Consider the following 12,295-nt stretch of genomic DNA (forward strand, 5'->3'; position numbering starts at 1 on the left):
ATTCCTTAGGTATCAAATTATAGGGCCTGCAAGAACCATTCAATTATGGTTAGCGTACAGTACGGTCCCTTCAACCCATATATCCCGACCGATTCGACAACCATTGGTATATCGAGAGTTGTCAATGAATCGATACTATGTGTATGTTGTAGTTGCATCGATGTTGTAATCTAAGAAACCCCTTTCATAATAACCACCATAATCTGATCAGAGATTTCATACTACATACATATAGGATATCCATACCCGAAGGTAAGCGGTGAATCCCCGACTACAATGCATCGACTCCTATATGTTTCGACAAAACACCCAACCTTGCCACCTGATGACCCCTTGAGAGTCTGTAAACAAGTCAAAGTGCAATGCTAGCACATAGAGTCTCAATGTTGTCCCGGGTCATAAGGACTAATGGTGTACAACCATAAACTAGGACGTTTCCACTCGATAAGTGAGAACCACTTGGAAAGTCCTTTATGGAGGGTTGTTCTGTGCACTCTACCAGGATCAACTATCTGCATGCTCGGACATCACAATGTCCCCTACCAATGAAACATGATACTCACATCGCAGATACTAGTCTCGAACTCGAGCGGCCTATATCCTTCTTAGCGGCGGTTGAATCGACTAGGAACTGTTTAGAATATACAGTATTCCAAATATGAGTTTCATGATACTCATCATATGAGCATTTCATATTCTTTCTACTATTTTTATATTCAAGGGCTTTATCTATGCAACTAGCATGGGTATACAGATAGAGATGTGCCCAAACAATAATTTCAAATATTATTAAATAAAGATCGTTTATACATAGAGTTTCATTGTTAACACTCGGCCAACACTTGGCTCGGCGGGCACCTACTCTAACAATCTCCCACTTGCACTAGAGCCAACTAGCCATATGCCTCAAACCCATTGATTCGCGATGCATCTCGAATAATGGTCCAGGTAAAGGCTTAGTTTGTGGATCAGCACATTATCTGCGGAGCCGAGTATGTCAAAAAACACTTCTCCTCTTTCCACAATCTCTCCGAGGATGTGGTATTTTCTCAAAACGTGTTTGGACTTCTGATGAGACCTGGGCTCCTTTGCTTGAGCCATAGCTCCCGTGTTTTCACAAAACACTGGGACAGGAGCAACTCCATTAGGAATGAGGCCAAACTCTTGGACGAAATTTCTTATCCAAACAGCGTGCTTTGCTGCATCTGATGCAGCAATGTATTCGGCCTTTGTGTTTGAATCCGCGGTACTGTCTTGCTTGGAACTCTTCCAAGAGACATCAGCACCATTGAGCATGAATAAAAACCCAGAGGTTGACTTCGAGTCATCGATATCGCTTTGGAAGCTAGAGTCGGTATAGCCTTCCAATTTCAGTTCTCCACCATCATAGACCAAGAACAACTTATTGGTCCTTCTCAAATACTCAAGGATGTCTTTCACAGCCTTCCAGTGTGGAAGACCAGGGTTTGATTGATATCTACTCACTACACATAGTGCGAAAGCCACGTCAGGATGTGTAGATATCATCCCATACATGATGCTACCAATTGCATATGCCTACGGAATGCGTGTCAACGCCTCTATCTCTGCATCAGTCTTGGGAGACATAGACTTGGATAGGGACACGCCATGACACATTGGTAGATGTCCTCTCTCGGACTCATCCATCGAGAACCGCTTCACGATGGTATCAATGTATGTGGACTGGGTGAAACCAAGCAATCTTTTTGATCTATCTCTATAGATCTGTATTCCCAATACAAAAGATGCTTCACCCAAGTCCTGCATCGAGAACTTACTCGCTAACCATATTTTAGTTGATTGCAACATTTCTACATCATTTCCCAATAAGTAGAATGTCATCAACATAAAGCACCAGGAATGTCATAGCACTCCCACTAACCTTCTTATACACACAGGGTTCCTCAGGATTCTTAGTAAAACCAAACTCTTTGATTGTACTATCGAATCTAAAGTTCCAACTCCTAGATGCCTACTTTGGACCATAAATAGATCTATGAAGTTTGCATATCATACTCACTTCCGACAAATGTAAACCCTTCAGGTTGAGACATGTAAATCTCTTCCTTAATATCCCCATTAAGAAAGACTGTCTTGACATCCATCTGCCATATCTCATAGTCATACCATGCAGCTATGGCTAGCAATATCCTTATGGACTTGAACATTGCAACTGGAGAAAAAGTTTCCTCAAAGACAACTCCTTGTCTTTGAGTATATATCCTTTTTCCACCAATCGCGCCTCGAAGGTCAATACCTTCCCATCAGCCCCAAGTTTTCTCTTGTAAATCCATTTACATCCTATAGGAACAATTCCCTCAGGTGGATCCACGAGATTCCACACTTGGTTCGAATGCATGGAATTCATCTCAGATTCCATCGCTTCAAGCCACTTGGATGAATCGGCATCAGATAACGCTTCCTTGAAGGTCCTTGGATCACATCCATGGTTAGGCTTATCATGGACCTCTTAAAAAAGCAGACCATACCTCATAGGTGGTCTCGAGACTCTCTCGGATCTTCTAGGAGCTTGTATCTCCTCTCTTGGCTCTTCAGGTGTGGGTTCTATAATTGTGGGTGTCTCTCAAACCTCTTCGAGTTCTATCATCTTCTCTTTTCTATCCAATAGAAATTTCTTTTTCAAAAAGGTTGCATTCCTGTAATGACCAAGAATTATAGAATCGATAAACCAATATTATTAATTTTCATTAACGTGAGACTTGGAAGATATGAGAATACATGACATGCAATGAGAGAAGAAAAGACATGAGAAAATAGGGTTTGCAAGACCGCACCCGCGGTCATGCAATTGTGGATTTTTGCAAGAAGGGCCGAAGCCACACCGCACCTGCGGTGCAACCAAGACCGCACCCGCGGTTGAGTGGCAGAAAGTTGGGAGTTTTGGAAATGGCTAGACCGCACCCGCGGTGCTAACAGGAGCGCACCCGCGGTGGGGTCACCGCACCCGCGGTACAATACACGACCGCACCCGTGGTCTAACGTGTAATGTAAAGAATGATGCCACGTAATACGGTGTTGCATGCAGTATATATATGAGCATGACACGTAAATTCATCAGAAATTCAGAAAAAAGGGACGAGCTTTTGAAGAGAAAAATCCTTACGCCTTTTAAAGTTGCGATTGTGAGAAATCCGTCTATCAGAATTCAAATCCGACTTCAGTTCTGTGTTCCTCTCGACACGAGCTACACAAGGACGTAAGTTTTGTTACGTTTTGAGATATTTTGAAAATATGATGTTGCTAGAATTTCATGTGATTCAGATATGGCGTTTCTGCTACCGTAGACATTATAGAATTGAAGTCAGATTAAAGAATAAACTGTTTATGCAATTATTATGATTTTCGAAAGATATTGACAGAGATTCGATATCAGATTTGTGTTATCGTTGAGGTTATGAGTTATGTCAGTATTGCTTCTGAGTGCTGGTATTATATTTTTGATGTTCAGATTGACGGGGTTATTCAGATTGTATTGTTATGCCGTCGAAACATCAGCTGAGTTAGATTGATAAGATTCAGATATGATTTTGATTAGATTGTGATATTATTGATATGACTCAGATTGTATTTTGTTCAGACATTGATCAGATTGTATACTGATTTGAGTATTGATCAGAACATGGTGTATATTGAGTTATTCACTGATACAGGGTATTCAATATTGTCATTTCAGATTTGATATGGACAGATTTGAATACAGGTCATCGTCTTCCTCAGACCGGGACGACAAAGGTATAATTCATGTGATATTCGGGAAGCATAACTCAAATTAGATTAATTTGAGTTTCCCAATAAAATCACATACTAGATTATTGTTTATATTGTTACCTGATTATGCTTTGATTATAGAATTGTATTCAAGCATGTAAGATAATTGTGATATTCAGTTATGAATATGATTATGATGTGTTTACATATTGTTATTCATTGCATTTAAGATAGGAAAGTCTTGACAGCCATTGTCAGACTTCTAGACGTTCGGTGTATCTCAACTTAGGTGTAGCCATTACTCCTATTGCCAGCCGTCGATACAGCTCAGACCGAAGTCTAGGAATAAGACGTACAGTCGTCCCGAGTGGTTGGGTAGGTGACAGCCAGTGACGTCTTATTCACCCCGGGATCCCTAGAGTTATAGTTGAGTCAAGTCTAGACATGATTTGATTAGAACAGCATGCGTAGATGAATTGGTTTCAGAGACTATGGAACCTATTGTTATTACTTTCAGTCATGACAGCATGTTTCATGATTTAGACTATTTACATGCATGTTTTTCTGATTTGAATTGCATGTTTAGTTAGATTAGAGTTCATAGATGATGAAATCTATTATTATTGTCTTTGCTTTTATTCATGACAGCATGTTCCATGAATCATTATGTGTATATGCATGTTTACCATGTTTTATACTGGGATTTATTCTCACCGGAGTTATCCGGCTGTTGTCTTGTTTTGTATGTGTGCATGACAACAGGTGGGGCTGGATCAGGGTCGAGATGACGATGAGAGAAGACGAGTTAGCGTGGTGATTCCGGACTTGTAGCAGACTTGGTTTATTACTTGAAATTAGTAATTGAACCTTAGACTTAGGTTGTACAGTATTGTACTTTTCTACTGAACTGTAGTTTTTATACAGAGATGTATATTGTTTAGATTCCATTACCTTCCGCAGTTACATTTTAAAAAGAAAAATTTTTAGACCCTGTTTATCAGAACTGATAATTAAATCCCAATAATGAGTAAGAAGATGATTAGCGTCCGGGTCCCCACAACAGGTGGTATCAGAGCCGATAGTTCCTTTAGACTTAGATTATCAGAGCGATAGATCCTTTAGATTGAGATAGTCAGAGTTGATAGATTCTTAGACTGAGATAGTAGGGAATGAGCAGGGTAGATTGAATTTTCTTCCTTGCATGTGATTGCTAGCATGAGATTTATTATAATGTTGAATTACATTATGGGTGCTAGCATGATTTACTGTTTTCCCTATTACATGTTGTTTGTATCTTAGTTGATTGCAGCATGTAATTACTAAGCCTGAATCAGAACCGAGTCTGAATCAGAGGTATATGATCAGAGGAGGGCTGAGACAAATGGTATAGATTGGGTACTAATCTGTTTGATATTCAGATATACCGCTTCGGAGAATTCCAGAAAGGGGTAGTACTTCTTCTGAACAGATAGATGCATCAGAAACTCAGATAGAAGCAAAGTTGGCAGAACTTCAGTTATTTCAGCCGCCGATGTTGAGTGGTATCGAGACATCGGAAGATTGTCAGAACTGGTTGGATGACATAGAAATACTATTTGATTTAATTGCTTGTACAGAGGAACAGAAAGTTAAATTGGTATTTCTCCAGTTACGAGAGGCTGCCAGACGTTGGTGGGTTACCATGAAAGGAGTATTAACACAACGTGGTACTGTGATCACGTGGGAAGTCTTCAGAGCTGAATTCTACCAAAGGTTTTTCTCCGTTTCGTATCGGGAGGACAAAAGAGCAGAATTTGAGAATTTGGGACAAGGCCTATTGAATATTGACGAATATGCTGCTAAATTCTCTATGTTATTGCGTTTTGCTCCTCAGTTAACTGGAGATGACGAAGCTGTAGTGAATCAATTCGTCAGAGGATTGAATTCAGAGGTAGTTGCATTTATGAATTTGCAGCGACCTTACCATTTTACTGATATCTTGAGTAGAGCGAAGAGAGCGGAGGCAAGTCTGATTAGACAGTTAGGGAGGTTGTGTGTGAAGCAACCCCAGACACAGCAATCCCCTCTCCAATTTGATCAAGGCAGTACGATTGGAAAGCAAGATTTGCTGAAAGCTCGGAAGAAACCATTTAAGAAGCTAGGAAGCGGTTCCTCTAGCTCCAGTGGTTCTAGCCCGAGTTATACTGGAGTGTATTGCAGAACTTGCGGAGGGAGACATCCCACCGAGCAATGCCAGGGAGTGACTGGTAGATGCAATATTTGTGGACAGCCGGGACACTTTGCTAAAGTTTGTCCCCAGAAGCGTTCCCGAAGATTGTAGGGAACAGAGTTCAAGTGAAAACACAAATCCAGGATTCACAACAGGTACTATTCTTTATGATTCTATTGCATATGTATTGATATATACTAATGCATTTGTTAAGAATATATTTGACTAAGTTGCATGGAAATATGCTGTATCTGTGGGGTTGGTGTGTACTGTAGTATTGATGTCCTTGCTTGTTGAGGAAATATTGATATCAGAGATTTCTATATATATTGTATACTACAGTAAGATGAGAATGAGATTGAGCTAGATTATGATGTACTTGTGTTCTGATTTGACTGCATTAGTGATATTAATATGCTGAACAAGTACAGACATAATGTAGAATTTTTCCAGAAATGGTAAGAGTTAGACCAGAGATGACTGATCAGTGGAGATACCACGATAAGGATTCTAGATTTAGAATTCCTGTGATATTTAGATTGTCTATGACTCGATTAATACAGAAAGGAACAGATGGTATCCTTATGTATTCAGTAGATTTACTGAAATCGAGTCTAGCATTGGCAGATTTGCCAATAATGCATGAGTTGGCTGATGTTTGCCTAGATAAGATGTTAGATTTAAGTTATATCAGAAAGATAGATTTTAGAATTGAATTCAGCTCAGATACTGATTGTTATTTTAGAATTCAACACAGAATAACGTTGAATGTACAGAATGATACAGAATGAATTGAAAGATCAGTAGAAGAGTACCGACCAGGAGTTGCATTTGATTTAGTGTTGCTCTTTGACATGTGTCAGTATCTTCAGAGATGTTCTGATGACTCTATGCTGGTTATATCTATGAGATTTTGATATAATTGCAGCATTTGATTGACTGAATCGAATATCTGAAGATTATATTGAATATTCTGAAAACTGTGATGATTGTATACAGAAATTATTCAGATAAGAATCTAGCTTGAAACATATTGTATTCAGAGTATGCGTTATCTGAAGTTTTTATACTGATTGAGTTTGACACCGTTGAGATTTCGATCAGTGACTGATAAGATACCGATATCAGAAAGACCAGAAAGTTCAGAAATGTCAGAATTGTCAGGGATATATTTTGTCTAATTTGACAGATTATTTTGTTCAACTATTGTTTTATATCCGCTTGAGTATTGATATTGTTCTAAATCAGTATTTGAGACATCTTGTATTGTTTTGGGAGCATATTTTATTTGCAGATGAGATATACCAGTTGATCAGAATGACATGAAGATATTTATCAGAAATCCTTGTTTTATGAGTTCATTGAACTCACTAGATCTGTATAGGATAGTAATATTTCGTTTCTAATTTGATATTACTGTGTTTGAATCCGTATATGCTACAGATTATTGTGAACCAGTGGGAGTATATACAGCCTCAACCGAATCAGAATTGAATTCAAGAGTTACAGTAATTCAAGAATGTGATCAGAATGTTCAGAACTTGATTGTAATAGTCAGATCATAGTACCCGATATGTGATTCTGTGTTTTGTATGAGACTGATTATCTTGTGATGTCAGATGTGTCAGAATTGTACAGCAAAGCTTGATATCGATAATCAGAGCTGAATACCAGGTAGGTATATTTTCTTTCATTTATGTTATTAACTGATTTGTGTATATCAAATAGTTCGAATCTGAAAGAACAGATATTGTCAGAAGCTTACAATCATGGATTCAGTGTTCAGTCTGATGATTAAGAGTGTATTGTATTCGAACAAATAGTTGTGATATAGACAGATAAGATCAGTTATGACAGAATTGTACTGAAATGTTGGCAGAAATTATACTGATATGTCTAAATCGCTAACAGAAAAGACAGAAATACAGAAATCAGAAGATTATTACAGATGTGTATGTTTCTGAATAGAAATGAGAGTACATTTCTATGGCTTTCGTAATGAAATTACCGCCATTTTCTACAGATTGTGATATGATATGATTAAGATTGACAGATTGTTCAATCTATATCTATCAGTTTATACCAGATAACGTACAAACATGACCAAATGACACAGATCGATGTCAGAGAAATGGTCAGAATAATCAGAATGCCATAGTAGATTATTTCAGATTGTGATTTTTGATTGATTTTGTACTTGTGACAGAATATATTATGAACCTTCTTATAGATTTGTCACAGACTGACAGACAGTCAGAGTATATTTTATCCAAATATTGGAAGATTTTGGTACAGCTTTAGTGCTGAATGTTAGCACTAGTTGTTATGAATTATTGTCACTGTATGAATTTCTGTATGACAATAATTATTAAGACAGTTCAGAAGGGACAGATTTAAGAAATCAACGTCGGATGATGACGAGTGGTATTTGAAGCTGAAGACAGTATATGTCCTTGATTGAGATAAACAGATTTGATAATAGCTGATGGTCTTGATATGTGATGAGCTGTAGATTGGTTTATACGGATGTTGTATAGCCAGTAAGGCGAGACTGATTCTGTCAGAAGAATTGAAGAAGTGTTATGACATGACACTTAACGAATTCTTATTCCAGACTGGAATTAGATATGGGAGTTTAGTTTAAACTTTGAGATACATTTCTTCTGATATCTTTGAATTGATTGTTGTGAGTTTGAGGACGAACTCAGATCTAAGAGGGGGAGAAATGTAATGCCCAAGAATTATAGAATCGATAAACCAAGATTATTAATTTTCATTAACGTGAGACTTGGAAGATATGAGAATACATGACATGCAATGAGAGAAGAAAAGACATGAGAAAATAGGGTTTGCAAGACCGCACCCGCGCCCAAAACAGGAGTGCACCCGCGGTCATGCAATTGTGGATTTTTGCAAGAAGGGCCGAAGCCACACCGCACCTGCGGTGCAACCAAGACCGCACCCGCGGTTGAGTGGCAGAAAGTTGGGAGTTTTGGAAATGGCTAGAACGCACCCGCGGTGCTAACAGGAGCGCACCCGCGGTGGGGTCACCGCACCCGCGTTACAATACACGACCGCACCCGCAGTCTAACGTGTAACGTAAAGAATGATGCCACGTCTTACGGTGTTGCATGCAGTATATATATGAGCATGACACGTAAATTCATCAGAAATTCAGAAAAAAGGGCCGAGCTTTTGAAGAGAAAAATCCTTACGCCTTTTAAAGTTGCGATTGTGAGAAATCCGTCTATCAGAATTCAAATCCGACTTCAGTTCTCTGTTCCTCTCGACACGAGCTACACAAGGACGTAAGTTTTGTTACGTTTTGAGATATTTTGAAAATATGATGTTGCTAGAATTGCATGTGATTCAGATATGGCGTTTCTGCTACCGTAGACATTATAGAATTGAAGTCAGATTAAAGAATAGACTGTTTATGCAATTATTATGATTTTTGAAAGATATTGACAGAGATTCGATATCAGATTTGTGTTATCGTTGAGGTTATGAGTTATGTCAGTATTGCTTCTGAGTGCTGGTATTTTATTTGTGATGTTCAGATTGACGGGGTTATTCAGATTGTATTGTTATGCCGTCGAAACATCAGCTGAGTTAGATTGATCAGATTCAGATATGATTTTGATTAGATTGTGATATTATTGATATGACTCAGATTGTATTTTGTTCAGACATTGATCAGATTGTATACTGATTTGAGTATTGATCAGAACATGGTGTATATTGAGTTATTCACTGATACAGGGTATTCAATATTGTCATTTCAGATTTGATATGGACAGATTTGAATACAGGTCATCGTCTTCCTCAGACCGGGACGACAAAGGTATAATTCATGTGATATTCGGGAAGCATAACTCAAATTAGATTAATTTAAGTTTCCCAATAAAATCACATACTAGATTATTGTTTATATTGTTACCTGATTATGCTTTGATTATAGAATTGTATTCAAGCATGTAAGATAATTGTGATATTCAGTTATGAATATGATTATGCTGTGTTTACAGATTTTTATTCATTGCATTTAAGATAGGAAAGTCTTGACAGCCATTGTCAGACTTCTAGACGTTCGGTGTATCTCAACTTAGGAGTATCCATTACTCCTATTGTCAGCCGTCGATACAGCTCCGACCGAAGTCTAAGAATAAGACGTACAGTCGCCCCGAGTGGTTGGGTAGGTGACAGCCAGTGATGTCTTATTCACCCTGGGATCCCTAGAGTTATAGTTGAGTCAAGTCTATACATGATTTGATTAGAACAGCATGCGTAGATGAATTGGTTTCAGAGACTATGGAACCTATTGTTATTACTTTCAGTCATGACAGCATGTTTCATGATTTAGACTATTTACATGCATGTTTGTCTGATTTGAATTGCATGTTTAGTTAGATTAGAGTTCATAGATGATGAAATCTATTATTATTGTCTTTGCTTTTATTCATGACAGCATGTTCCATGAATCATTATGTGTATATGCATGTTTACCATGTTTTATACTGGGATTTATTCTCACCGGAGTTATCCGGCTGTTGTCTTGTTTTGTATGTGTGCATGACAATAGGTGGGGCTGGATCAGGGTCGAGATGACGATGGGAGAAGACGAGTTAGCGTGGTGATTCCGAACTTGTAGCAGACTTGGTTTATTACTTGAATTTAGTAATTGAACCTTAGACTTAGGTTGTACAGTATTGTACTTTTCTACTGAACTGTAGTTTTTATACAGAGATGTATATTGTTTAGATTCCATTACCTTCCGCAGTTACATTTTAAAAAGAAAAATTTTTAGACCCTGTTTATCAGAACTGATAATTAAATCCCAATAATGAGTAAGAAGATGATTAGCGTCCGGGTCCCCACAACTCCTAGAAACAAACACCTTTGTTTCTTGGGGATGATAGAAATAATATCCAACAGAATTTCTTGGATATCCCACAAAGTAACATAAAATAGATTGACTATCCAATTTATCTCCCACTACCTGATTCACATAAGCAAGGCACCCCCATATTCTAAGATAAGAATATTTGGGAGGCTTTCCCATCCATATCTCATATGGTGTCTTGTCAACTGCCTTTGAATGAACATTGTTCAACAACAGTGCCGCTGCCTCAAGCGCATATCCCCAAAAGGATGGCGGCAACTCCGTGAACCCCATCATAGACCGAACCATGTCCATCAAAGTCCGGTTACGACGATCCGAAACACCATTCAACTGCGGTGTAGCGGGCAGAGTCCACTGCGAGAGAATCTCATTCTCCCTAAGATACTCTTGGAACTCGGCACTCAAATACTCACCACCTCGATCCGATCGAAGTATCTTGATGCTTCGTCTCAACTGTTTCTCTACTTCACTTTTGAATTCTTTGAACCTTTCAAAGGTTTCAAACTTGTATTTCATCAAATACACATACCCATACCTCGAAAAGTCATCGGTAAAGGAGATGAAGTAGGAATGTCCATGCTTAGTGGTGATGCTAAGTGGACCGCACACATCGGTATGGATCAAATCCAATAACCCTTTGGCTCGCTCCACATGGCCCTTAAAGGGAATTTTGGTCATCTTTCCTTTAAAACGGGATTCACAAGTCGTGAGAGCATTAATATCAGACATATCAAACATGCCCACTCCCACTCGCTTGTTCATCCTTCTTAGGGAAATATGTCCTAATAGAGCATGCAATAATAGTGCCGAATTTAGAGTATCTTGTTTTCGCTTGTTTGTTGTTGTTATTGCTTGGACATTGTTTAGTGGAATATCTTTCAATTTTAAGTTATAGATATCGTTTTCAAGTTCTCCAGTACCAATCAAACATTCATTCTTGTAAATGTTGCAAACACCTTTGCTAAATAAACAAGAATATCCATCTTTATCAAGCATAGAAATGGAAACAATGTTTTTTACCAAATCAGGTACAAACAAAACATCTCTTAAAATCAACTTGAAATCATTGTTCAAAATAAGTAAACATCTCCTACGGCCTTGGCAGCAACTCTTGCTCCATTGCCCATCCTCAAGAAGGTCTCACCTTCCCTAAGCCTCCTACTTCTTCCCATCATCTGTAACTCATTACAGAGATGTGATCCACAGCCGGTATCTAATACCCAAGAAGTAGAGTTAATTGAAATGTTTACTTCAATATAGAACATACCGTTTCCAGAACTCTTCTGGGCAAGATATTCCTTGCAGTTACGCCTCCAATGTTCAGGCTTCTTGCAGTGATGACATACATCAGCAGTCTTGTCAGCCTTTACTGGTATGGCGGCCACAACGAGACTCGGAGATTGCCTCATCAAGGGCACGTTCTTCTTGGGACG

The sequence above is a fragment of the Primulina eburnea genome, chromosome 13 (genome assembly GCF_022965805.1).
Source record: "Primulina eburnea isolate SZY01 chromosome 13, ASM2296580v1, whole genome shotgun sequence".
Taxonomy (NCBI): Eukaryota; Viridiplantae; Streptophyta; class Magnoliopsida; order Lamiales; family Gesneriaceae; genus Primulina; species Primulina eburnea.